The following is a 27,601-nucleotide window of genomic DNA, read 5'->3' as shown; positions in this document are numbered from 1 at the left end:
GTCAAATGGCAGGACCCACTCTGTACTAAGTGTGTCATTAAACCCCGAAATCCCAGCCAATCAGTTCCCAAAATTAAAGTGTGGGTAAGGCGAGGATTAACCGCAGCCTTCACTATAAATTTTTCCCCTCTGAAAATAATGTGGACTGACACTAAAAGGTAGTTGTGAACATCCCTATGCACACACAATACCTTCACCAATTGTGCTCCCCCCAATGCCTCGTCTTGCACCAGGTTTTGGTGGATTGAGGTCTGATTACAGCCAGAATCCACAAACGCCTGATATGTATCCCCTTGGATACTCACCGGTATGCGATACACTCCGGCCCGATCGAGGGCGGCTCCTGGCGTGTTGGGGATCCGAACCATCGCGCCCACCTCCATTTTCGAGCACTGCTGTTGGAGGTGGCCCGGTTCCCCGCAGTGCCAGCAAACCAGCCCGGGCTTCCTCTCTGCACTAGTGCTCTGGGGCTCACTCACCTGAGGGGGGGGAGAGACAGACACAGAAGGGAGACACGGAAGGGCACCACGGGTGCGGAGGGCCGGCTGAGGTGGCGCCGGCCCCCATCTCCGCCGTGGGGGAATGGGGCGAGGAGTAGACACAGGAGGAGGGGAGAGAGAGAGAGAGGAGAGAAGAGAAGAGGTCGTCTGCTGTCCTGCCGTCGGGACAGCCGCCAGATGATCCTCCGCCAGCTCGATTGCCTGATCCAGCGATGCCGGGCGGTGGCACTGGACCCACTCTGCGGTTCCCGCTGGTAGACGCACGACGAACTGTTCCAGTACCACCTGGTCGATGAGTCCCTCGGCTTCGCAGCTGTTGGCCCTCAACCACTGCCAGCAGGCGTCCCGGAGTTGCTGGCCAAACGTGAACGGCCGGCCGACTTCCTCCAAGTGCAGAGCGCGGAAACGCTGATGTTGTTGCTCCGGGGTGCGTCCCACCCACTGGAGGACGGCCCGGCGAAGGTCCACGTAGGCCAGCCGGCAGTTGGCGGGGAGCTGTAGCGGTGCCAGCTGCGCCTCTCCCATTAGCAGGGGGAGGAGGCGCGCCGCGCGCTGTTCCACTGGCCACCCCGAAGTCTCTGCTACCTGCTCAAAGAGCGTGAAGAATGCCTCGGGGTCGTCCTGCGGGCCCATCTTTGTGAGGGTGAGGGGGGATGGGCCCGCGGCGGTGGAGATGATGGACCCCGCCGACGCGAGGAGGTGCCGGAACGCCCGACGATCTTCCTGTTGCGCCAGCACCAGGGCCTCGAACCGTTGTTCTTGCTCCTTTCGGAGGGCGAGCAGCGCCTGGTGCTGGCTCTGTTGGGCCGTGGCGAGGGCGTGGATCAGGTCGGCGAAGGTGGAGGACTCCATGGGGCTGTTGTCTTCTGTGCTCGGATCCCGGGTTTCAGCACCACTGTAGCAGTCCATGTAGGTGGGTGGAGCACAGAAGGACGGCAGGACAGAACTGATCTCACAAAACTCTCTTTTATTTGCACTTTGCAGTCGCAGACACACGCACACACATCAGCCATCTGGTTGTCGAGAGAGCTCCCTCTGCTCTCACTCTCTCTCCTTAAATAGGGCGCGGTCACTGGGAAGACACACAAACACATTAATTAACAACAGGTGTAGTGATTCTGCCACTTAACTTCCCCGACTCCGCCCTCCGGTCACAGACCGATGCTAGACCACGCCCCCGCTGCCACACTGGGTCACTAGCCAGGTTGTGGAGTGGGGTCCTGCTTGCTATGCCTCTTGTCTGCTCTCTAGCTCTCCTGTGTCTCCTGCTGAGCCTCCCGATCTCACCGAGTTATCTCAAGTTCCCACAGAGTACTGGGATCTCAAGGAAGTTTTCATTAAGAGCAGGGATGCCGTTCTCCCTCCACACCGTGCCTATGACTGTGCCATCGACTTGCTCCCTGGGACTACCCCTCCTCGTGGCAGACTGTTTTCCCTCTCTCAGCCAGAACGCAAGGCCATGGAGGAGTACATCAAGGAAGCCTTGGCCTCTGGGTTCATTTGACCCTCCACCTCACCCGCTGGTGCCGGCTTCTTCTTTGTCGGCAAGAAGGATGGGGGGCTCCGGCCATGTATTGATTACAGGGGTCTGAACAAGATCACTGTATGCAACTGCTATCCCCTTCTGCTGATGTCTACAGCATTCGATCTACTCCAAGGCGCCACTGTCTTCACCAAATTGGACTTACGGAACGCATACCACCTCGTCCATATCCGACAGGGAGATGAGTGGAAGACTGCCTTTAACACCCCGTCTGGGCACTACGAATACCAGGTGATGCCCTTCGGACTCACCAAAGCACCAGCTGTTTTTCAGGCCCTAATCAACGACGTCTTGAGGGACATGATTAACATGTACATTTTTGTCTACCTCGACGACATCCTAATCTTTTCCAAGACCGTGCAGGAGCACCGCCACCATGTCTGCCAGGTTCTCCAGAGGCTGCTACAGAACAATCTGTTCGCCAAGGCCCAGAAATGCAAATTTCATGTTCCCAAGGTCTCCTTTCTGGGTTTTATTGTACGGACAGGCCAACTACAGATGGATCCAGCCAAGACCCTGGCCGTTTGAGACTGGCCCACCCCCAAGTCCATCAAAGAGGTTCAGCGGTTCTTAGGATTTGCTAACTTCTACCGCAAGTTTATCAGGAACTTTAGTTCTGTAGCAGCACCCATATCGGACCTCACCAAAGGGACAGGTGGATCATATGTCTGGTCTCCTCAGGCAGAAAAGGCGTTCAAAGACCTCAAGCACCGCTTCTGCACGGCACCCATTCTGGTCCTCCCGGACCCTTCGCAACCCTTCATTGTCGAGGTGGACGCCTCGGACAGCGGCATCGGCGCGGTGCTCTCTCAACACTCGGAAGGGAAGCTGCACCCCTGCGCATACTTCTCCCACTGCCTGAGCCCTATGGAGTCCCAGTATGATGTGGGGGATCAAGAACTACTAGCGGTCAAACTGGGCCTTGAGGAATGGAGGCACTGGCTGGAGGGAGCGCAACATCCATTCCTGGTGTGGACGGACCATAAGAACCTGGAGTACCTCCAGCAAGCAAAGAGACTCAATCCATGACAGGCTAGGTGGGCCTTATTTTTCAGTCAGTTCGACTTTACCCTATCATACCGCCCCGGCTCCAGAAATACCAAACCTGACACGCTTTCCAGGCTGTTCGCTCCCACCAACAGGGAGAGCGAAGTTGGGCCTATTATCCCTGTGTCCCGGATTGTGGCCCCTGTCCGCTGGGGTATTGAGGAGGCTGTCCAACGAGCCCAACGCCAGGATCCCGGTCCTGGGATGGGGCCACCGGGCCTCTTGTACGTCCCACATCAAGCCCGGGCCAAGGTTCTCCAGTGGGGTCACTCGTCCCCTCTCACCGCCCACCCGGGAGCTCGAAGGACCCTGGACTTTTTGAGAAGTCACTTCTGGTGGCCTAGCATGGAGAAGAAAGTGAGGTCATTCGTCCTTTCCTGCAAAGTGTGCACCAGAAGCAAGAACCCACGACAGCATCCCCAGGGTCTCCTGCATCTTCTAACCATTCCCCGGCGTCCCTGGTACCATGTAGCAGTCGACTTCATCATGGGTCTCCCTGAGTCACAAGGTAACACTGTAATTTTGGTCACAGTTGACAGATTCTCCAAGGCCTGCCGCTTTTTACCACTGTGCAAGCTCCCTTCTGCTCTTGAAACAGCAAAACTATTATTTAATCACGTCTTCTGAGTCTTTGGTCTCCCACAGGACATCGTCTCTGACCGGGGGCCCCAGTTCTCCTCCCGAGTGTGGCACGGGTTTTGCAAGGTCATCGGAGCCACTGCCAGTCTCTCCTCTGGGTTCCACCCACAGTCTAATGGCCAGACGGAGAGGCTCAACCAGGACCTGGAAACCACCCTGCGAGGCCTGGCTATGGATAACCCGACATCGTGGAGCACCTGGCTGCCATGGGCAGAGTACGCCCACAACACCCTGCAGTCATCGGCCACCAAGCTGTCGCCATTCCAGTGCCAATTCAGGTTCCAGCCACCTCTGTTCCCGGACCAGGAGGAGGACGCGGGGGTGCCCTCAGTCAACCAATATGTGAGACGGTGTTGCAAGACCTGGAGCAAGGTCAGGAAGACCCTCATCCAGACCTCCAGTACCAGACTCAGGCCAACCACCATAGAAGACCTGCCCACGCTTTCCGCCCTGGGCAGCGGGTTTGGCTGTCCACCAAGGACCTTCCGCTGTGGGTGGAGAACCGCAAGCTTGCTCCTCTCTGCATTGGCCCCTTCAAGGTGGTGCACAGGGTGAACCCTGTCGCCAACCGGCTCCAGTTGACCCGGACTCTGAGGATCAACCCCACATTCCATGTTTCCCTGTTGTGGCCTGTACTGATGTCCACGTATGCCCCTGCCCCTAGGAATCCCCCCCCCCCCGCATCTTCCAGGGTCAGACTGTGTTCACCATGCATCGCCTGCTTGACTCCTGCCGGGTCCACGGCGGGCTTCAATATCTGGTAGATTGGGAGGGCTATGGCCCTGAGGAACGCTGTTGGGTCACCGCCCGGGACATTTTAGATAAAGGACTGTGCCGGGACTTCCATTCGGCCCATCCGGATCGCCCTGGGAACGTCAGGAGACGCTCCGGGGGGGGGGTCCTGTTAGGACTGGGACTGTTTTGGCCTCTAGAGGCCGCTGTTATGTTTATCTTGTCATGTTTGTTTTGGCCTCTAGAGGCCGCCACTGTGTTTTGTGTTTGTCTTGATTGCCTGTTTCCTGCCCCGCCCTGTTCCTTAATGAGTTTGTGTATAAATACCCCTCTGTTTGTTCCCTTGTCACAGAGTCTTTATTCTATGCTATGCTGTTAGTGCTAGTTCCCTCTGTCCCATGTTCCTTGCCTGTGTCTTTGTGGTTTTTGTACTTTGCTTTCTTTTGGACCTTTTTGGACTTTGTGTTTACCATTTTTGAGATCTTCTGAGCGTTTGTATTTTTGCCTTTTCTTTTCTCATTTTTTGGACTTTGAACTTTTGGATATTTTTTATTTTCCCTTATATCTTCTGAGCTTTTGGATTATACTTTTGTTTTTGCCATGGATTGTTAATTTTGTAAATAAATTGTTTTTGATACTCTACTTTCGCCTCACGCCTCTGCACTTGAGTCATTCCCCTGGTGGCCTAGTGGGGGTTTGCTAGATTATCACACCGCTGACCTGGGTTCAAAACCCTAACATTTTTTTTTACCACCAGGGTCAGAGCAGGCCACAGATTCTGTACACACAAAGCAAAATTTAATGAATATGATGTTTGCAAGAAACTGGTTAGCCACATCTAAAATGTCATATGTGCTTATTCTGTCACAGCTTTGATGCCAAGAGACCAGGTGTGGTGCTTGTGAGAACTCACTGGGTTGCAGAACCCTCCGAGTATCAGCTGCTGCACAATCCAGGGGTACTGCCCCCAACTGACAGTCTGCCTGTCCTCACCCCACCTGGACTGAACATTGATAGGCAGACCTATCTTTATGAGAAAATCAGGCCTTTCTGTGCTGATGAGGCAAGAGACATCACATGCCCAGCGCCCAAAGTCACAGCACAGAAGACTGCACAGAAGAATCTACAGAAGAGGATGCAGATGTGATATCACCAAAATGCACTCTCCTTCAAAATACAATACCATACTTTTATCCTTTGTATTATTTTTTTTTTAATAAAAGCATTTCCATTTAAACTAAGTACCCTCAAATTCTGATCAGTGTATAGTTACGGTACAGGGGTGGGAAGGTAAATATTTTTGGGTAGATTGCAAATAATACCATCTCAAGTTCTAAAGACAGTGAAATGCATTCATGACCAATCTTAATTGTTGAACTAAACTGTTCACACATGCATCACACATGCCTTCTCAATTGCTTTGGCTCATTTGCATTCACTTAGTGCATTTATGAAAATAAAACGGGATGGTTCAGCACAATACCATGGATCACTTGCAAAAGTTCACATCTCTGAAAAAAATAACTTTATTTCTGACTGGCTGCTAATATTTAAAGAGTTAATGATCTAAAACCTTATTTGTAATACAAGCATTTTAATTCTCATCAGTCTGTGGCAGTCTGACAGTCGTTAAAATTTAAAATTTGCCAGGTGACCTCCAAAGATTCTTCTTCTGACTCAGAGAGAACAGGGACCAGTGACCCTACCTGGCAAAGGTAAGCACAGGAAATCACATATATGCTTAATATTTTAGTTGAACTTAATCAAAATAACACACACACACACACACACACACACACACACACACACACACACACACACACACACATCTTTGGACATGCAAATTAGCCTAATGACTCTCCTCTGCTGTGGCCCTACCTGCGAAAGGTAAGCACAGGAAATCGCATATATGTGCAATGCCTTGGTACATAGGTTGCATTTTTTGCTCAATACTTTAGTTGAGCTTAATAAAAATAAAAGTAGCACAGGTTGACTTAAATTCTAATGTAGCATATGTACTGTGCACTTTTACATTGCATTTTACATACCCAATGGTTGCCATTAACAAGCCATTATGTGCTACTCTGATGTTGAAACTACAATGGCTCAAAGGTGATACATTACTCATGACTGCAACATTTTTGTTGAGATTTTGGGGATTGCATCACCTCTAATGATCATTTCTATAGTTGAGCATTTGCAACAATAATATTTTAATATTACATATTCAAATTTAAGCTTATAGTGATAGTTTATAAGTTAACCTTTTTTTTTGTTGATTTCCACAGAGAGTCTCAGGACCAGACCAGCTCTGTGAGGATGAACATGAAAGCTGCTGGTCTCTACAACAAGTTTGCTGAGGACACACAGCTTCTTGTTGACTTCAGGAAGTACCTGAATATCAATTTGAAAGTGCCCAACTGCCAACAGGAGGTAAGATCCTTGCACATCAATTATCAGCACACTAATTTCATCCACACACATATGTAGCTTCTTTTCAGGATGTTCATGCTAACATTTCTTTCTCTATAGAGTGCTCCGAGATGATGCTAAAAATAGTAACACTGCGGTCTGCGCGGCCATCTTGGAAGTCACTCGCTTCAGAGCGCTCACAGAGTACACATCATAGAGTACACATTCACCGATTCGTTTCCACGTTAGAGGGCTTAGAAGCTTGGATTTTTTAAGAATTTAGACATCTGAAGTGATGGAGCACTACTGTGAAAGTTTGGATAAGCAGGCACGGGAGCGTTATGCTGAGAAGGTACATTTCATTGGGAATGTAGATCCATACACTGTTAGTGAGAAGGAATGGAAAGCTGACCCCAATCCTTCCATTGCCGCATGTGACATACATCGATCTTGTGAACTATCTAGTGTTTCACCAAAGTCCATTTTGTGAACTAAAGCATGTGTACATAAACATTACTAGGCCTAGATCTTAAATGCCACTTGATGCAACAATGCACTGCAGTAGACATAAGCTACCTAATGTGACAAATATATCCATTAATCATTGCTGAAAGTACATAGAAAAGATAATAGTTTGTATCACATTTATTTTAGTAACTATGAAATTCAAGACAATTTAACCTACCTGTCACAAAGTGATCAGAACAAATCCGGATACAGTCAAGTTGTCCTAAATTTGATCAGTTAATGGCAGCCAGCCACTGTCGTCTCCTCTGTTCGCTTTTCACCTGTGCTGCAATTCCCTGGTTAGTCACGACTTTAGGGAGTCTGTGGAAGCTTTTGCCACCCTTTTCCCCCCGGCTACTACAGCCAACAATGACACATGTATTCGGCATTGTCACCCCTTTTTGCTTCGCTGAACAACAACAATGCACTGACACAGCGACCTTTGACTTCCAATATGGCCACCGCTGGGTTCGTGCTGACCTCGAAGCACTCTATAGACCCTTTTCACTCACGTGACCTTCGTAAATGTGACCGCCATTTTGGACATGAAGAAATAACGGTTTATGGCACAGACCCTTTCGGTTCTCATTCATCTAGCTGCTACAATCAGTGCGCTTACATGCACATCCAAATCGAGCTACTGTCAGTAATCGAGCTAAGGGTCCCAGCAGGGGTGCCAGAAAAATCCAATCCTACATGCACACAAGGAAATCGAGCTATTGTGTGAGGTACATTGTGCACCCGAGCCACAGGTGGCGCTACACGCCCCATCGTGTTGGTAGACTTCCAGTTGTCATCATGAAGAAGAGCTATTCAAGAGTATAAACAAAGTTATCAGCAGTGTTGCCAGATACTGCTGATGTTTTCCAGCCCAAAACATGTTCAAATCTGCCAAAATGCACTTAAAACTGCCCAATCTGGCAACACTGGCAGTTCTGTGTTCACAAGTTCTGTGCTCAAGCTGTTAGGCTTGCTCTAACAGACTGTATGGCTACAAACTGTCCTGCGCAGACCACTGTTTTGTAAGACAGCTTATTTTGCACAATTGTATATTTTTCTAAAGCCCATTTTTTGCTTACAAAAAAATATTTTTTTTGCTTACAATTTAACTTATGTCTTAATAAACACACAAAAAGTTCAATTGTTTTGTTTTTATTGACATTCTTCAGATGTTGGACATATATATATATATATATATATATATATATATATATATATATATATATATATACACACACACACAAATAAAATGACTTGTTTATGTACACAATTCACAGCTATGCAACAGCTGTACAGATGTATTTGGTGATACAGTAAGTGAGCTAAATTTTAACAGTGCAAACAATGCCACAAAAAGAAAAGATTCATGCCGTTGTCATGATTCGTTGTCATGCCGACCAAGGCTGTTGTGTTTCCCGCTTGTAGTCTCATCACTCATCACTTCCGGAAGGGGCAGTGCTGAAGTAAGTAGCTCGACTACGTAGCTCAATAGGGTTTACATGCACTAAGTAGCTTGGCTACAATCGCATAATCTAGGTCGCGTAGCTCGATTACGAAAAATCCAGTTCGGTTCAATTTCAGCCTAGCTAAGGTGTTTCCATGCCATTTAGAACTTTGATTTCAGTCGAGCAATGGCAGAAATTCGATTTTCTCTATGTGCATGTAAACACACTGAATGACTGCTTAGACTGCAACAATAATACCTAACACACATTTAAGTATCCGTCGTAAAGACGTGAAACTCGTCAAGTGACGAGTGTGTTCATTGATAAGCTAACACAATCTAAAAGTAGACATACCATCACACTGCCCTGGCGCTGTGTACAGTTTACCTTCTATGGTTTGTGCACTCACTATTTGCCATTACTTTCTCCAACCCAGTGTTCGAACTATGCCGATATTTTCGGGGGGTCCCTTTTTTTCCCTTGGGGGGGGTGCTTGCGCTTGTCTCAGAGCGCGGATCTCCAAACACATGAGAAGCCTATCTTACACACATATCACACGGACTCCACACCTCCACACACGCATCGCGTCTGAAGTCATAACTCATCAGGGGAAATCGTGTCTGCATTGGCATGTTCAAAAAACAACCTCGCGTCAACAATGATACCACATGCAAGAAAAAAAAAACAGTCAGGCTACTCAACACATCTGATCCACAGCAGCACCAAAGCATCACTGGAAATCATGTCAACAACCAATCTTCCATTTCAACACGCGTCAACAAACAAATGGCACCACAAACATGAACAAGTCGGTCAGGCTACCGATTCCAAACCCACAGCAGATGAATAATTAAATGCATCTTACCTTAAAGCAGAATCGACCACAAAGGAAGTCTGTTGGCACACTTCCTTTCTACTAGTTTGTGTTCCCAACGGCAGCAGCAGTCGTTGTCATATCGGTTTATTTTATCTTTGATGTAAACACAACACTTCGGATATGCAAATGCTTCCCGTTACACATGATTGCTATGTCAATAAACATTTTGCCAATATTTTAGAGACCATCCATCTTCTCCGTCGGTCAGCATCTGTCGGGATCCGATAAAATGATAAATCTTGCCTTATGTGTTGATGGTTACTACATCCAGGTGCACAACAATATAATGGCATGATGGAAGTCTTGCTGAAAGTAAAAACTTTCTTTGATGGCTATATTCCTTTTGATGCTTCGCCATCGTTCCTCGTTGTTGGCTGTGGTAGACTACTGGTAGTTCATGTCCAAAATGGTGGCCGCGTTTGTCGTGATGTCATGTGGGAAGGGTCTATAGGTTGACAATGTGTCCCATTTCCTGCGGTACATTCAACCAACTGGAGACACCCCAACCCTGGACTTCCTCAAGAAGTCAACCGAAACCAGGGACTTCCTCGCGGGCCTCCAGAATGCCAAATTGTGTGCAGCAACCATTTTAAACTATATTAAAAACATGCTCAGGTTAGTACCTGTGTGTGTGTGTGTGTTTCTTTTTTGCACTAGCAGGTTGACTTTAATTCTAATTTAGCCTATCACTGTGCAACCACTTGTATTCGTAAATAAAATTTGTTTGAACTTTGCTTGAACACAGGTTTCTGGAATACCTCAGCACTTGGCTGGACCTGTCACAGGACGACGCACAGATGAGAGCAAGAATTACTGCCAACAAGGAGATGTTGCAGACCCTCAGGAAGCCCGTGTCGAAGGGCTGTGTGTGTGTGTGTGTGATGAAAGCTTAAAAAATTGTTTTGAGAAAATTCATGTCCCAGACCTGGGGTAAGGGTTATGCCTCATAAATTAATAAGTCAGGACCTAATCATCATCAAAGAGAGAGAGAGGACTGAGAAAGAGAGGACTACCTGCTGCTCTGAGTCACTCAGTGCGTTTACATGCACATCCAAATCGAGCTACTGTCGGTAATTGAGCTAAGGGTCCCAGCAGGGGTGCCAGAGAAATCCAATCCTACATGCACACAAGGAAATCGAGCTATTGTGTGAGGTACATAGTGCACCCGAGCCACAGGTGGCGCTACACACCCCATCGTGTTGGTACACATCCGGTTGTTGTCATGAAGAAGAGCTATTCAAGAGTATACACAAAGTTATCAGCAGTGTTGCCAGATACTGCTGATGTTTTCCAGCCCAAAACATGTTCAAATCCGCCAAAATGCACTTAAAACCTCCCAATCTGGCAACACTGGCAGTTTATCCTCATAATTGGTTTACAGGAAGATTTTGTTTGGTTATCCTCGTAATTGGTTTACGGGAAGATTTTGTTTGGTTACGGGAAGTTTTTGTTTGGTTATCCTCGTAATTGGTTTACGGGAAGATTTTTGTTTGGTTATCCTCGTAATTGGTTTATGGGAAGATTTTGTTTGGTTATCCTCGTGATTGGTTTATGGGAAGATTTTTGTTTGGTTATCCTCGTAATTGGTTTACAGGAAGATTTTTGTTTGGTTATCCTCGTAATTGGTTTACGGGAAGATTTTTGTTTGGTTATCCTCGTAATTGGTTTACGGGAAGATTTTTGTTTGGTTATCCTCGTAATTGGTTTACGGGAAGATTTTGTTTGGTTCATGGGACAATTTGGCTGGAGTTTCTCTAAGCTCCGGTGAGGTGGGACGAGGGCTGATAGGGCATGCCTGCCCTCTGAGCACCAATACACGTCAAGAAGAGCAAAGATTAACTCGAGCATACATCTCTTAATATTGTTAATATTCTACTCCATTCTATTTTACTATTTCAGCGAGAAGGCTAGAATTCTTCTGTGACCTTGTGTCTCACTGTGTATTGTACTGTTATGATAACAAATTGCTCGAGACATAATATTGATATCTTTTTGAACATTCTATCAGGACGTGACCTGCTCAAGGTCTGACTACAGGCTCAGTTTTGATTTATTCTCATGTAAGCATTTGCAACGATTAATATCCCTTGAGATCACACCTCAGCCCGGTAGATGGCGGTAATACACATCGATTGTTAACCACCAATAAATCGACAGAAGAAGAAGAAACACTGGCAGTTCTGTGTTCACAAGTTCCGTGCTCAAGCTGTTAGGCTTGCTCTAACAGACTGTATGGCTACAAACTGTCCTGCGCAGACCACTGTTTTGTAAGACAACTTATTTTGCACAATTGTATATTTTTCTAAAGTCCATTTTTTGCTTAAAAAAAATTTCTTTGCTTACAATTTAACTTATGTCTTAATAAACACACAAAAAAGTTCAATTGTTTTATTTTTATTGACATTCTTCAGATGTTGGACATATATATACACACAAATACAATGACTTGTTTATGTACACAATTCACAGCTATGCAACAGCTGTACAGATGTATTTGGTGATACAGTAAGTGAGCTAAATTTTAACAGTGCAAACAATGCCACAAAAAGAAAAGATTCATGCCGTTGTCATGATTCGTTGTCATGCCGACCGAGGCTGTTGTGTTTCCCGCTTGTGGTCTCATCACTCATCACTTCTGGAAGGGGCAGTGCTGAAGTAAGTAGCTTGACTGCGTAGCTCGATAGGGTTTACATGCACTATGTAGCTTGGCTACAATCTCATAATCTAGGTCGCGTAGCTCGATTACGAGAAATCCAGTTCTGTTTGATTTCAGCCGAGCTAAGGTGTTTCCACGGCATTTAGAACTTCGATTTCAGTCGAGCTATGGCAGAAATTCGATTTTCTCTATGTGCATGTAAACGCACTGAGTGATACCCTCCGTCACAATTCATACATCAGTAGGTTCACTGACTGCGCCATCTTGGTTCCGCCACAGGTAAATCTTCATCACCTTGTCTACCATGGCACGGGTGGCATGGTGGTGTAGTGGTTAGCACTGTCGCCTCACAGCAAGAAGGTTCTGGGTTCGAGCCCAGTTGCTGGTGGGGGCCTTTCTGTGTGGAGTTTGCATGTTCTCCCCATGTCTGCGTGGGTTTCCTCCGGGTGCTCTGGTTTCCCCCACAGTCCAAAGACATGCAGTTAGGTTATCGTGGGGTGGCCTCGGGCTGAAGTGCCCTTGAGCAAGGTACCTAACCCCTGACTGCTCCCCAGGCACTGTAGTTTGGCTGCCCACTGCTCTGGGTGTGTGTGCATGTATTCACTGCTTCAGATGGGTTAATTGCAGAGGATGAATTTCACTGTGCTTGAAGTGTACATGTGACAAATAAAGGTTTCTTCTTCTTTGTACACTGTTAGGTGCATCAGCAGCATCCTGGAGACATTGCAAAGATAACTCGTTGGAGCTCATTCTCAGCTTGCACATGTGGCACAATAAATCATGGGTATGTAATAATTTCTGGGATGTAAGGTTAAGTTCAAGTATTTTTTTTATGTTTGTTATGTGTTATATGCATTTATGGGGAGAAAATGTTGGTAGTTAGAATTCAGGGTATAATGTACTCATAACCAGTGTTATTAGGCAGTAGCATCTACATAAGCAGTGTATAGTGGCTATAAAAAGTGTACACACCCTGTTTTTTCTGATATAAAAAAAATGAGACCATGATAAATAATTTCAAAACTTTTCCCACCTTTAATGTGACCTATAACTTGTACAATTCAGGTAAAAAACAAGCAAATCTGTTAAGGGGGGAAAAACTATAAAAAATAAAAATGTACAATAAGCTGCCTGCATAAGTGTGCACACCCTTAAACTAATACTTTGTTGAAGCACCTTTTGATTTAATTACAGCATTCAGTCTTTTTGGGTACACACCTGCCATCAATTAAAATGACTCTGACTAACCCCACGTAAAGTTCAGCTGTCATAGTAGGATTTTTCCTGATATTTACACAGTTGGGCGGCACGGTGGTGTAGTGGTTAGCGCTGTCGCCTCACAGCAAGAAGGTCCTGGGTTCGAGCCCCGGGGCCGGCGAGGGCCTTTCTGTGTGGAGTTTGCATGTTCTCCCCGTGTCCGCGTGGGTTTCCTCCGGGTGCTCCGGTTTCCCCCACAGTCCAAAGACATACAGGTTAGGTTAACTGGTGACTCTAAATTGACCGTAGGTGTGAATGTGAGTGTGAATGGTTGTCTGTGTCTATGTGTCAGCCCTGTGATGACCTGGCGACTTGTCCAGGGTGTACCCCGCCTTTCGCCCGTAGTCAGCTGGGATAGGCTCCAGCTTGCCTGCGACCCTGTAGAAGGATAAAGCGGCTAGAGATAATGAGATGAGATTTACACAGTTGCATCCTCCAGCAAAAGCCATGGTTCACAGAGAGCTTACAAAACATCCAAGGGATCTCATTGTTGAAAGGTATCAGTCAGGAGAAGGGTACAAAAAAATGTCCATGGCATTAGATATACCATGGAGCACAGAGGGATGTATGATGGAATCAAGCAAGCCCTTAGTCCACTGCAGAACAAGACTGCCCCCCCCCCCCAAAGTCAACACCAATGAACCTCTGCCCACTTTGGGTAGACTTGATGCTGAGCCAATTCTGAAAGAACTTGAAGAAGCACTAGATGCACTTGCTGCTGGCAAAGCTCTAGGAAAGGACAGCATATCACCAGATATCCTCAAATGTGCCAAAGGTCCTTTCATCCATGAACTGCATGAGCTTTTCTGTCAGTACTGGAGGGAAGGAGCAGTCCCACAGGACGTGAGATGCCAATATCGTCACCCTTTACAAAAACAAAGGCATGACTGCAATAACTACTGTGACATCTCACTGCTCAGCATTGTTGGGAAGCTGTTTGCATGTGTCATCCTGAAGAGACTTCAGGTCGTTGCTGACAGAGTCGACCCAAAATCCCAGTGTGGCTTTCGTGCTGAGAGGTTTACTACTGACATGATCTTTTCTGTCAGGCAACTGCAAGAGAAATGCAGAGAGCAGGGGAAACCATTATACATTGCCTTCATTGGCCTTACCAAGGCATTCGACCTTGTGAGCAGAAGAGGACTCTTTGAAATCCTGAGAAAGATTAGATGTCCTGCAACATTGCTCACCATCATCAAATCATTTCATAATGATATGAAAGGAGATGTTGTGTATGATGGCTCCATCTCTGAATCCTTCAACATACTCAGTGGAGTGAAGCAGGGATGCATTCTAGCTCCCATGCTGTTTGGAATCTTCTTTGCAGTCATGCTGTAATACACCTTCAGAACAGTGACAGAAGGGATCTATTTGTGGAGAAGATCAGACGGGAACCTTTTCAGACTGTCTAGACTGAGAGCAAAGACAAAGGTGCAGTAGAAATGCATCAGAGACTTTCTCTTTGCTGATGATGCAGCAGTTGCAACCCACTCACAAGAGGAGCTCCAGTCTGCCATGTCATCCTATGCTGTTGCCTGCAATGAATTTGGCCTCACCATTAGCTTAAAGAAGACTCAAGTGATGGGACAAGGTGTTGATCAGCTTCCCTCCATCACAATTGCTGACCACGAGCTGGAAACAGTCAATGAGTTTGTTTACCTGGGCTCTTTAATCTCTAACAATCTGTCCTTGGACAGCCAGATCAACAGACGCATTGGAAAGGCTGCATCAACCTTTGCCAGACTGTCCAAGAGAGTCTGGACCAACAACAAGCTCATGGAGCACATCAAGATCCAAGTGTACAGGGCCTGTGTACTGAACATACTGCTCCATGGCAGCGAATCTTGGACCCTGAAATCAAGGCAGGAGCAAAGACTCAATTCGTTCCACATGCACTACCTGAGGCATATCCTGGGAATCACTTGGAGAGACAAGGTCCCCAACAACATAATGCTCCAGAGAGCCAACATCACCTCCATGTTTGCCTTGCTGAAGCAGAGACACATGTGCTGGCTAGGACACATCTCCAGCATGCCAGATGGACGTATCCCTAAGGACCTCCTCTACAGAGAGCTGGCATCTGGTCACAGACCAGTCAGCTGTCCTCAGCTTTGCTACAAGGACACTTGAAAACATGACCTCAAAGCTCTCACCATTGAGATGAACTCCTGGCAGATGCTTGCAGCAGACAGGTGTGCCTGGAAACTGGCAATGACAAAAGGTCTGTCAGTTTTTGAGGAGAGTCTCATGCAGAGAGCTGATGAGAAAAGAGCTGCCCACAAATCTTGTCCTACAGCTGTCAGTGCTGCTACACAGTTCTGCTGTGCAAAGTGTGGAAGAGACTGCCATTCCTGCACTGGACAACTGAAAGTGTTCCTAGGGCACACTCTCATGGTCCTCTGGGATCGACGGCTGCCTACTACTACACTTATGCAACCAGCTTATTGTGTGTTTTTTTTATTTTTTATGCTTTTCTCAGTAACCGATTTGTTTGTTTTTCAATACAGGTTATATAGGTACAGGTTATAGGTCACATAGGTGAGGTTATAGGTGGGAAACGTTTTGAAATTATTTATCATGGTTTCATTTTTATTACATCAGAAAAACCTATCATTTATTGGGGTGTGTACACTTTTTATATCCACTGTATGAGTTTTATTTATATGTGTATACACACACACACACACACACACGAGGGTAAGTCAAAAAGTTCTAAGAGAAATGAAAAAAATCTTTATTTATGAAAATAAAGCTATTTCTCTACATATCCTCCATTTAAGTCTTCTTCTGCAAGCGATGTTTCCATTGGAGAATTCCTTCTTTGTATTCCTTTTTTGAATTCTTTTGAAATTATAGCATCTGTCTTAGAACTTCTTCACTTACCCTCATATATATAGTATATTATCTCATCTCATCTCATCTCATTATCTCTAGCCGCTTTATCCTGTTCTACAGGGTCGCAGGCAAGCTGGAGCCTATCCCAGCTGACTACGGGCGAAAGGCGGGGTACACCCTGGACAAGTCGCCAGGTCATCACAGGGCTGACACATAGACACAGACAACCATTCACACTCACATTCACACCTACGGTCAATTTAGAGTCACCAGTTAACCTAACCTGCATGTCTTTGGACTGTGGGGGAAACCGGAGCACCCAGAGGAAACCCACGCAGACACGGGGAGAACATGCAAACTCCACACAGAAAGGCCCTCGCTGGCCACGGGGCTCGAACCCAGGACCTTCTTGCTGTGAGGCGACAGCGCTAACCACTACACCACCGTGCCGCCCCATATTAAGTTATATTAATTTTATTTTATGTTTCTTTATAGAGCACTCTTTAATCGGGGCCCAGGTCTGTTGTGTGACCCCCACCATAATTTTGTTTCTTATTTTACTTTTTGAAAGTTTAATAAAACAAACCAAACCATGAAGACCACTGATGCTTTGTTATTGTTCAAAGAAATAGGCCAAGACATTTTTCATAAAAGGAGAGATACAGTGGTGCTTGAAAGTTTGTGAACCCTTTAGAATTTTCTATATTTCTGCATAAATATGACCTAAAACAACATCAGGCTTGTACAGTTATACAGAGGCTAACACCATCTGGGCCTGCTGATTTTCCTGCATGGAGTCTCTTCAGCTGTCTTCTCACTTGCTCCTCGCTGATGATCGGTGTGGAGGTGGGGGAGGGATGAAGATGTTTCTGGGGGCGGGGTACTCAGCCAGAGGTCTGTTGAGGAGGTGCGACCGAGATCCTGAAATGGAGATGAGGTTGGGCAAGAAGAGGCGGGGGAGGGGTGAGAATGTGAAGTGTGTGGTTGTAGCCATCCCGCAGAAGAGTGGTGGTGGTGGGTTGGGGTCACGCCATCAAATCTGTTGAAATAAAGATTCAGCTCATTTGCCGTTTCCACATTGCCATCCTCTCCTTCATTGCTGGTTGGCTTGTAACCAGCGATGGTCTTCATTCCACTCCACACCTCTCTACACTGGTGGGTAGACAGCAGGTGTGTTATGCTACATGAGCAGCAGTTCAAATAGATGCAGTCTGCTGGCTTTATGTGCCTCAGAGGAGTCTTCTTTATTATTTCACCCATGTTGTGCTATGCATCAGTTCCACTGGAAGCAAACAGCCCCAGAGAATTTTAGCTCCTAGCAGAAAAAAAAACCCAGCACAGACATGTTCAGAACAACCAAATGGGTCCAGGAATGAAACATTACACTTTTTAAAATGACATTATAATTGTTATTTGTAGAAATGTGTGAGGGTTTGGTTGGGAAAGGCGTCCTCCACCCTGAAGCTCCACTCCAGTCCAGGTGGTGGCGCTAACGCGTCCAGTAGCTGCTTCTCCAACCGACAGAAAACACTGGAGAAGAAAAGGAAGAGGGAAGAATTAAAAACCTGCTGCTTCCATGAACCGCATCAGCCCCTCGGTTTATAAAAATAAAAGCGCGTTATTGTGTCTGGCTCTGAGGATTTAAAACCCTGAGGTAAGTTAAACTGAAGGTGTGTGGTCGAATCCCTAATCCAGCTCCACTTCCCTGTTTTGGTGAACTCCGTTCAGTATGAAATAATGCCGTGTGCACTCTCGGTAGTGCACTACTTATCCACTCAGGAGAGAGCTGTAGTTTGGCTAACTACAGCTAACCTGTTTAGTTGTATGTTTAAAGTATTTAAATAATCTTCACTTAAAGCTATTTCCATCACGTTATTTTTTTTCTAAATTGCAACTTCCTCGCCATTCCAACTTTTATTTCTCAAAATTCCGACTTGATTCCTCACAGGCTTTTTCCCCTCTTTTTTTATTTTATTGTTTAATATTTTAAAGCCAATCAGGCAGCCTCACCCCCTCTGCAGTGTATTAAGCAGAAAGCTTTACACATTGAAAATGAAGATGGATGAAATCATAGGGGACTGTTTTAGGCATGGTTTCCCCAACCGAGAAATCTTGTTACTGGAAGAATCGTATGGTGTTGAGCTCTAAGCCTCTGATCCCTGGAGAGAGAGAGAGAGAGAACTCTGTCTAACGATGAGCTCTGGCAGCAACGAAACTTCTTACTTTAACTCAAGGCTAAAGGCCCAACTCGCAAAGCTCTATGTTCTGTTTCCGCGCTGGTTTTATTCTTAAAGTTAAAGTGCCCAGGAGTGATTTGTGTCTCCACTGCTCTGATGCTTCTTTCAGGAGGTTGGTCTGCTCGCTGCGATTAGTGCAGCGGCCAACCCTTGAAAAGCCCTCTAAAAAGAGGTGGTACCCCTCCAGGCGGTAGAACAAAGCGGGACCTGTTTTATTTGAAGGGTATGGGTGTCTACTTCATGAAAAACATGGTTGTACAAAATTAATATTGTAACAACCTATGGATTAACCCCTTATTTGCCGGACCATCTGCAAAATTCTGTATGGCCAAAGTTTTCTGTAATTTGAACCTAATTCTCATTCCAACTAAGGTAAGAGTTGTGGGAGGAAGGCCTATGGCCATCTTAATTACTGCATGCTGCATGCTGAACAGTCCTAAGCAGCACATGGCTTCATGTACAATGAATGGAACTCTGTGTTTCTATGGGCAGCCAACGCTGGATTATGTAATTGCTGTGGCCACCAAACCTCAGTCTGGCTACTATCCCAGGATTGCATCAGGTTCTGTACACGAAAGAATCAGCACCAGCCGAAGTCCGTGATATCACTCACCTCTACTGTACGGACGGTAACTGCTCAGAAGGTACCAAGTGTGTTTGTGTGTCGGCAGGGCTCTTCTGCATTGACATTTGTGAGTGTGTTTCCTGTCCGAATGTCCCCCATGATCAGGAGACATTGGCAGAGATGTGAGTGACATACAGCATGGCATTTTCTTGACCACCCCTTGACATAATGAGTGAACTAGATTTCAACCTGATAATAAAAAGGGTTATAATTATTGAAAGTCATGTTTGATCGAAATGAAGGCCTATTATTTACTAGTAACTGTTCAGGGTTAACAGCACAAAAGAATCCCCAGATCTGCACAAAATGAACAAAATATTCTATTCGTTTTCGTGTTGTTGTACACACCATCCAAATAATGTGTGTATTGTTTCAATACAAAAACATCAACAGGTTTTTATAGAAGAGGAAGCAGATGTTTAGTAAGATAGTGCTTTTCAAAAATATGCTAGCAAACCTAATCTCACGATCAAAGATGTCGGCAATGTTTTGTATGACCAATGACCCGATCAACCTGTATTAGCTAGGAAGGGGTTAAATTGCTTGAAAACATGTCTCAGACTACATTTGCATCTTTGAAATAATGATTTCTCTCCTTAGTAGTACAACTCATCCATAGAGAAAATATCGGCTTCATTTTCTCAAATTGTGATTTCAACGTTAAATCCGAGTTTATGCGCAGTCCAAAGGGTTAATTGGCAGTGTTGTACCCATTCTGAACGATTCAAACTGGTATTTTTGAATAAAAGACATCTAAAACTATAGAATGATATAAGTTTTCCCTTTTTTTCCTGACAATCATTTATAATTGAAATATTCAACGAACAACCTGAAAAAAAAACTCAAAAATATTTGGATTCTAAGGGGTTAAGAGTGACTTTTTTTAAGAACAGCCCACTTCAGGAAACTCACCATCTCAGAATTTAATCACAATTTGTTATTATAGAGTCTAGGGATAGGAATAGAAAATTTTACTAACCTTGACCAGATTAACCCCTTCCCGGCCGGATGGGCCACGCCCAAAATTTGGAGGTCCGACCACGGGTATGATATTCATGTTGGTTTAAAGTGAATATTTTCAAAGATCCCATGATTCTGATTGCTTTTTCTGAGAGAGCATATGGGTGATCTATAAATTGCTTCCAAAAAATTTGTGGGGGTGCAAAGCGTATCCACACTAGCGCCACCTACATTTGGCACGGACGACTATCTGGCTACCTAGAATTAAGGCTCCAAATAAAATATGCAACTATATCCCAAGGATTTTTTTGTTGTTTTCTACTGCTGCATATTTAAGTAAGCTAAATCAAATGAAAAAAATAATGGGACTAGTGAGAATAATTTAGAAAATCTAATAAAAAATAATGAAAATCCTTGCCGACACCCTACTTCGGGCCACGCCCACAAAAATATTCTCATTATCCCATACAAACAACTAGTTCTAAAAGTTGAACCAAAAGGTAGGCTATCTATTTTAGATAGAAAATTTGTGGGTAACATTGTTGGTAGGCTAATATTAACACATTTATAAGCTTGATTTTCCATCTTCGCCCATGGCATTTTGACCCCTAAACTGTACCTAGATGTGGATAAACTGATCTATGATACTAGAAGTTTTATTGGAATTGTATTTTCTGACTTCTTTTCTGCTATCTATAAAATATTTTAGATGTTATTGTACTTCACAAAAATACATACACTTACTGAAAGTGTAATGATATTAAAATTTTCACCGACTAGGTATCTTGTAACACAGCAACATTGAGGCCTTATCAAAGTGACAAAAATTTTCTGCTTCTCAGCTTGAAAAAGATCACTTCATGGTCACTGAAATTTTAGCCAATTTATCATTGAAAGAGGTCTTAAAATGGGTTAGAGTCATATTATAGATCTCATGCACACTACTATATATGTTGGTATCCTAGACAAAGGAATAGCATTGTAGTGCTCCAAATGACGTTACAACGTAGTCTTGCCTACGTTACGCAGTTTGCAGACTAGAACAACACTGGTATTTTGCATTGTGTAAGCCCAAGTAGCTGTGTGGGTAAGTTTTCTCTTTACACTTCAATTTGGTTTCATAATAATTGATGGAAAATTGATTTATGCCTGTCATCAAATTTTCTTCTATCTCTCTTTCAAACTTTCAAAAAAAAATCATTGACAAAATATCAAAAACAATATATCAAAACCTACCATTCAGATTAGTGTTCAGAAGTTGCATCCTTTTCTAGGGTTAAAATGGAAAGGTGCATCTTCCGTGATGGCAAATTTGGAAAATGCAGTTTATCGTCAACAAAGCCAAAGGATGTTCCAACTGAAGTTTGTAACATGGCTTACTCTGTTGCATCTCATGGGTCTAACTTAAAAATGGACTTAGAAGGGACAACTGAAGTTGAACTGATAATGAACAGAGCCTGTCAAATAAGCTATAAAGATGACATAATTTGTCCAAAACACAGACTTCAGCTTGGAATTTATTGGAAACCTGGAAAAGCATGTCAACATCCAAACCATCCTTCAAATAAAAAGGTTAAGTTGTCATCACTCCGTTCTGGAACTGTGTCCATTTGTAATCAGTTAGACATTCCAATTGGCTCACCAATATGTACTTCTTGTCGCAAGGACCCTCATCAGTGCAAAAAAGTTCTGAAAACTCCTGAACATCAACTACGACCTAAACCAAAACAGACAAGTACTCCTGTAAATGAGTCTGTGCATGATATCGATGACATTCCACTTGCTATATCCATTAGTGCAATGGGATCAAATAGTGATGTTGACTCTGACATTTCAGATTTGGATGCATCCTACCGTTTTGAGGCCAGTGACTCTTTGAATGACATTTTACCAGTTATAAACTCAAACTTAACACCAGTAAAATCTCAAGGAATAATGCCTCTAGAACAAATGGGAGATCGTCGTAGAAACGCCCTTATAAACAAGTACAAGAAATGTGCACTACAGTGCTATTCCTTTGTCTAGGATACCAACATGTATAGTAGTGTGCATGAGATCTATAATATGACTAACCCATTTTAAGACCTCTTTCAATGATAAATTGGCTAAAATTTCAGTGACCATGAAGTGATCTTTTTCAAGCTGAGAAGCAGAAAATTTTTGTCACTTTGATAAGGCCTCAATGTTGCTGTGTTACAAGATACCTAGTCGGTGAAAATTTTAATATCATTACACTTTCAGTAAGTGTATGTATTTTTGTGAAGTACAATAACATCTAAAATATTTTATAGATAGCAGAAAAGAAGTCAGAAAATACAATTCCAATAAAACTTCTAGTATCATAGATCAGTTTATCCACATCTAGGTACAGTTTAGGGGTCAAAATGCCATGGGCGAAGATGGAAAATCAAGCTTATAAATGTGTTAATATTAGCCTACCAACAATGTTACCCACAAATTTTCTATCTAAAATAGATAGCCTACCTTTTGGTTCAACTTTTAGGACTAGTTGTTTGTATGGGATAGTGAGAATATTTTTGTGGGCGTGGCCCGAAGTAGGGTGTCAGCAAGGATTTTCATTATTTTTTTATTAGATTTTCTAAATTATTCTCACTAGTCCCATTGTTTTCTCATTTGATTTAGCTTACTTACATATGCAGCAGTAGAAAACAACAAAAAAAATCCTTGGGATATAGTTGCATATTTTATTTGGAGCCTTAATTCTAGGTAGCCAGATAGTCGTCCGTGCCAAATGTAGGTGGCGCTAGTGTGGATACGCTTCGCACCCCCACAAATTTTTTGGAAGCAATTTATAGATCACCCATATGCTCTCTCAGAAAAAGCAATCAGAATCATGGGATCTTTGAAAATATTCAATTTAAACCAACATGAATATCATACCCGTGGTCGGACCTCCAAATTTTGGGCATGGCCCATCCGGCCGGGAAGGGGTTAATCTGGTCAAGGTTAGTAAAATTTTCTATTCCTATCCCTAGACTCTATAATAACAAATTGTGATTAAATTCTGAGATGGTGAGTTTCCTGAATATGCTCTTTTTGGGCTGTTCTTAGAAAAAGTCACTCTTAATACACCCATAAATTGATGAAAATCAAATTAAACGCCCAGAAATGTTGCATTAGCATATCATGGACCTAAATGATGCAGTATATTGATGCCCACACATCAATATGTGCATTCATTGCAGAGGAAATGGCTCTGGTATAGCGATTCAGAATTTTGCAGATGGTCTGGCAAATAAGGACCATATGTTACAATATTAATTTTGTACAACCATGTTTTTTATGAAGTAGACACCCATACCCTTCAAATAAAACAGGTCCTGCTTTGTTCTACCGCCTGGAGGGGTATGCCCTTTATTTTCAGCTCCTCGCCACTGGTCTATATTCTTCATCTGCCATGCTGTCTTCTGTTCACAAAACAAACAAAAAAAAAAGTTGCATCTGTAAGAAGTGTAGATTGTTCACTGAGGGTAATCCTAATCGTGTCATAACTGATCATGATTTAGCTGAGTTCATGTGGAGAGTTTGGCCAACATTATTACCTCTGCCGAGGAGGTTGTGCATTCAGTGCAGTTTATTGTCCAATACATTGACTTTATTTGTATAATCCTTTTAACAATAGGCATTATCACAAACCAGCTTGACAGAAAAATACAGATTTTAAATATGACTTACTTAGCACCCTGGTATAACGATGACACTCGCACATTAAAACAGACCACTCGAAAATTGGAACGTAAATGGTGTCAAACAAAATTGGTAGCGTTCAAATTAGCGTGGAAGGAGAGCTTCCTGAAGTATAGAAAAGCTCTTATCTCTCCTCCCTAATAGAAGATAACAAAAATAATCCTAGATTCCTATTTAATACTATAGCAAAATTAACCAGGAAAAAGACCACTATAGATGCATGCACACCTGCATTATGTAGTAGCAACGACTTCATGAATTTTTTCAACGACAAAATTGAAAATATCTGACGAAAAAAATTCTAACTACTAACTTAAGGTCAGGCAATTTAAGTAGCCCTGTAGTTAACAATATAACTATTATATCAGCAATTAGAATGTTTTACTCCCCTTATACAGGGCTCGACATTAACGGTTGTCTGCTTGTCCGGGACAAGTGATCCTTTATGTCGGACAAGTTCATCGTCTCAGTTACTTGTCCGATCAGACAAGTGCCAAAATACGCCGATATTCAGGTTACATATCAAATTTATCAGTTTATTCACACGATTTCCGAAGCATCTCACTCGACATATTTTGATGAATTGCCGGATGTTTCTCTTCAGAAAGAACGATGTGCGCATGCGCAATATTCCGCTCATGAAACCGGCCAATACCACTTCGTGTATTTGAGCTGAAAAGTAAACGGTTGTTTACCAGACCCTCCAGGATTTCGCGATGTTGCAATTTGCAACTTCAACGCAAATTCAACCAATCCCCGTGAATTCAGGGCGGTGTTGCAATTATATCCAATCACCGCAACTTTCCCGCAAATTTGACCAATTGTTGGCGTCATCTTGAGGTGACGTCGACAAACTACCTTCCGCCTTACTTCCGTGTTTCCGTTCAAGAGAAGCAGCATGTGCGAGTCAGTGTTTATATAGGCTTAAAGGGGAACAGAGGGCAATATACTGTATAGAGTAAATATAACAATAAAACACACATTAACGAACCTTATTCAAGACTTGCAAAAGTTTTGTTCTAAGGTTGGAAAGTTGTAGTGTTTTGAAAGTAGCTCGAGCAAACTATTTCCGCAGTTTGAACAGCCCGCCATGATATTAATTTTATCCAATCAGAATGAACGTTCATTTTCTCTGCGTAACACTCATGACGCATGTATGTGCCCAGTTGTGTTGGCTCATTGAGGTTGGGAATAGCACGTGTGAAAAACCTGTTTCTGCTTCTTGCGACGATTTCGCAAGTCCACGGGTGGCGCCTATCTCATTCTCATCTCATTATCTCTAGCCGCTTTATCCTTCTACAGGGTCGCAGGCAAGCTGGAGCCTATCCCAGCTGACTATGGGCGAAAGGCGGGGTACACCCTGGACAAGTCGCCAGGTCATCACAGGGCTGACACATAGACACAGACAACCATTCACACTCACATTCACACCTACGGTCAATTTAGAGTCACCAGTTAACCTAACCTGCATGTCTTTGGACTGTGGGGGAAACCGGAGCACCCGGAGGAAACCCACGCGGACACAGGGAGAACATGCAAACTCCACACAGAAAGGCCCTCACCGGCCCCGGGGCTCGAACCCAGGACCTTCTTGCTGTGAGGCGACAGCGCTAACCACTACACCACCGTGCCGCTGGCGCCTATCTCACTGCAGCAAATAAATTCTGCTGGACTCTTGAGCAACTCCACGTTACATTTTCCGCACGAGCACCACGCCGTGTCACCTGCACGCAGGCGCTCTGCCCCACGCTCGCCATGCCCATGGTCAGCATCAGTCTCATCCAGGCCTGGCGCCATGGGGGGGCGAAAGGGGGCATCGCCCCCTCGTGGCTACAGCCCCGCCCCCTCAACGGAGACTCAGATCACTTAATTGTTTTCTTAATTGTTATTGTGGGTGTATGTGTGAAATGCTAACGCAGCCGCGCACACACAGACCTGTGATAAGGACAAGGGGAGGGGTCGTGCAGGCGGGGGTTTTACATGTAGTCTACACTTACAAGTGCACTGTCTCTGCAATATCCTGTAATATGCAGTCAGTTTACGGGAGTAGTCTTTCCCCCACCAAATTAAACGAATTCAATCACAATATTGTGAATCCATTTTCTTTCTTTGTAGGTTAAGTTTATCTCCGTTTATGTCGGTGTATGTGTTCATATATGGTCCGCTTTGTGCGCAAATAGCGTAAGAATGTGTCGTTGACGTCACCTCCCATGCAGCGGGGGTGAAAATTCATCACTTCGGAGTGTTTTGTCCCCTACACGCCTAAACTGGGATCGCGGATTAAGTGGTTAGCGTTGACTCGGTGCGAGTCAGGAAGGCTGTTACTGGTGCAGCCGCGGGGTCTGTTGATTTTTTTAAATTATGATTTTGGCCGCCGAGCCAAGTACCTTAGACTTGCATTGACATTTTGTTTTCATGCCGCGGAGCCATTTGTATGTATTTTAAATTTAAAGGACTTGCCTGTAGGTTTGTGTGTTGTTTTATGTTTGGCATCTTTCCAGTTGTAACGCGTGTCTGTGAGAAAATTGGAGGGGAGGGTTAACAGGTGGGCACGGGTGTTGATAAAGTGCAACTGCCCTGGTAATATGTCACATGATTTTCCCGTACTAAAGCAACCTTCGGGGCCGTGGTTTTGTGGTTGGCACAGTTAATTGTTTGAAACACGTTGTCAGACCCCCATCACTACTACACACTATATGAAAAATATTTGCCCCCTTAGTAAACTGTTCCTGGCACCGGGCCTGGTCTCATCCTCGCCGTCATCCGAGCTTTCTTCTCTTATTTCATCACCGGAGTCAAGAGTACCTCTTCTAGGTTCAAACTGGTACCCTTCTAAGCCATAGCCTGCTTGCAGTGTGTCTTGCGGGATCTCTTCGTATGATTCGACAGAGCTGTCGCTTTCACTTGATGCGCCCGACGCCATGATTACACGCTTATCTCCTCTATTTCGGAGAGTTCCGCTAGTGCAGTGGGTAGCGCTGACGTCACGGTCTTTTAAAAATGGCGACTCTTGTGCGGTTTAGCGTATAAAGTATTATATTTACAATTACCAAGATATTTCGTTGTTTTCTAGTATATAAATTTGATAGAATACTTAAGAATACGTTACTTTGTCACATCAGTAACTGTATACATTATATTTGGTACCCCTTTAAATTCTGTTACTGAAAGTGTGTTATGTTTACAGTGAAGGACTGTGCGCACTTTATTTTTTTTACTTAATACAAGAAATTAATGGATGCCAACATTTTTGCCAAAATAGTATTTTATTTTCCATTGTTTAGGCAGCTTCAGCATCATACTGTGAGATTCTGTTCAAATTGTTTTTTTTTTCTTCTGTGAAGCCTGAGCCATTTATTTTATTAGTTTATAATTATTGTTTAATTTAGTCTTCAGGAGAGACTGCCTGCACACAGTACTAGCTAGTATTAATAGTTTTTTTCTTACATGAAAGCTGAGGCATTTATATTATATTTTAAGGTAACTTCATGTTGTGCTGTGAGGTTCTATGCACTTTAACTTTTGAACCAACAGGTGCATTTGGATAAGTAAAGCCTATTTTTCTGCATTTTTGTAGTCCTGGTAATCTTTTATATTGGTAAAGTTGTTTATAGGACCATT

General features: G+C 44.2%; 1 protein-coding gene and 1 pseudogene across 1 annotated transcript in view; both read left to right on the top strand.

Moving 5' to 3' along the window:
• LOC132867727 (histone H2AX-like) overlaps positions 1–27,601 on the top strand; it is a 323,797-nt pseudogene that overhangs the window by 100,030 nt on the left and 196,166 nt on the right.
• Positions 17,977–27,601, top strand: part of LOC132867669 (zinc finger protein 271-like) — a 146,099-nt gene continuing 136,474 nt past the window's right edge. Inside the window, exons 1-2 of the mRNA XM_060900641.1 lie at positions 17,977–18,104; positions 19,180–19,331. The gene's annotated coding sequence lies outside the window, so the exon portion shown is untranslated. The remainder of the gene's footprint in view (positions 18,105–19,179; positions 19,332–27,601) is intronic.

Source organism: Neoarius graeffei, chromosome 19 (genome assembly GCF_027579695.1).
Source record: "Neoarius graeffei isolate fNeoGra1 chromosome 19, fNeoGra1.pri, whole genome shotgun sequence".
NCBI classification, from domain to species: domain Eukaryota; kingdom Metazoa; phylum Chordata; class Actinopteri; order Siluriformes; family Ariidae; genus Neoarius; species Neoarius graeffei.
The sequence above is the reverse complement of the archived record's forward strand: the minus strand, read 5'-3'. Positions and strand labels throughout refer to the sequence as shown.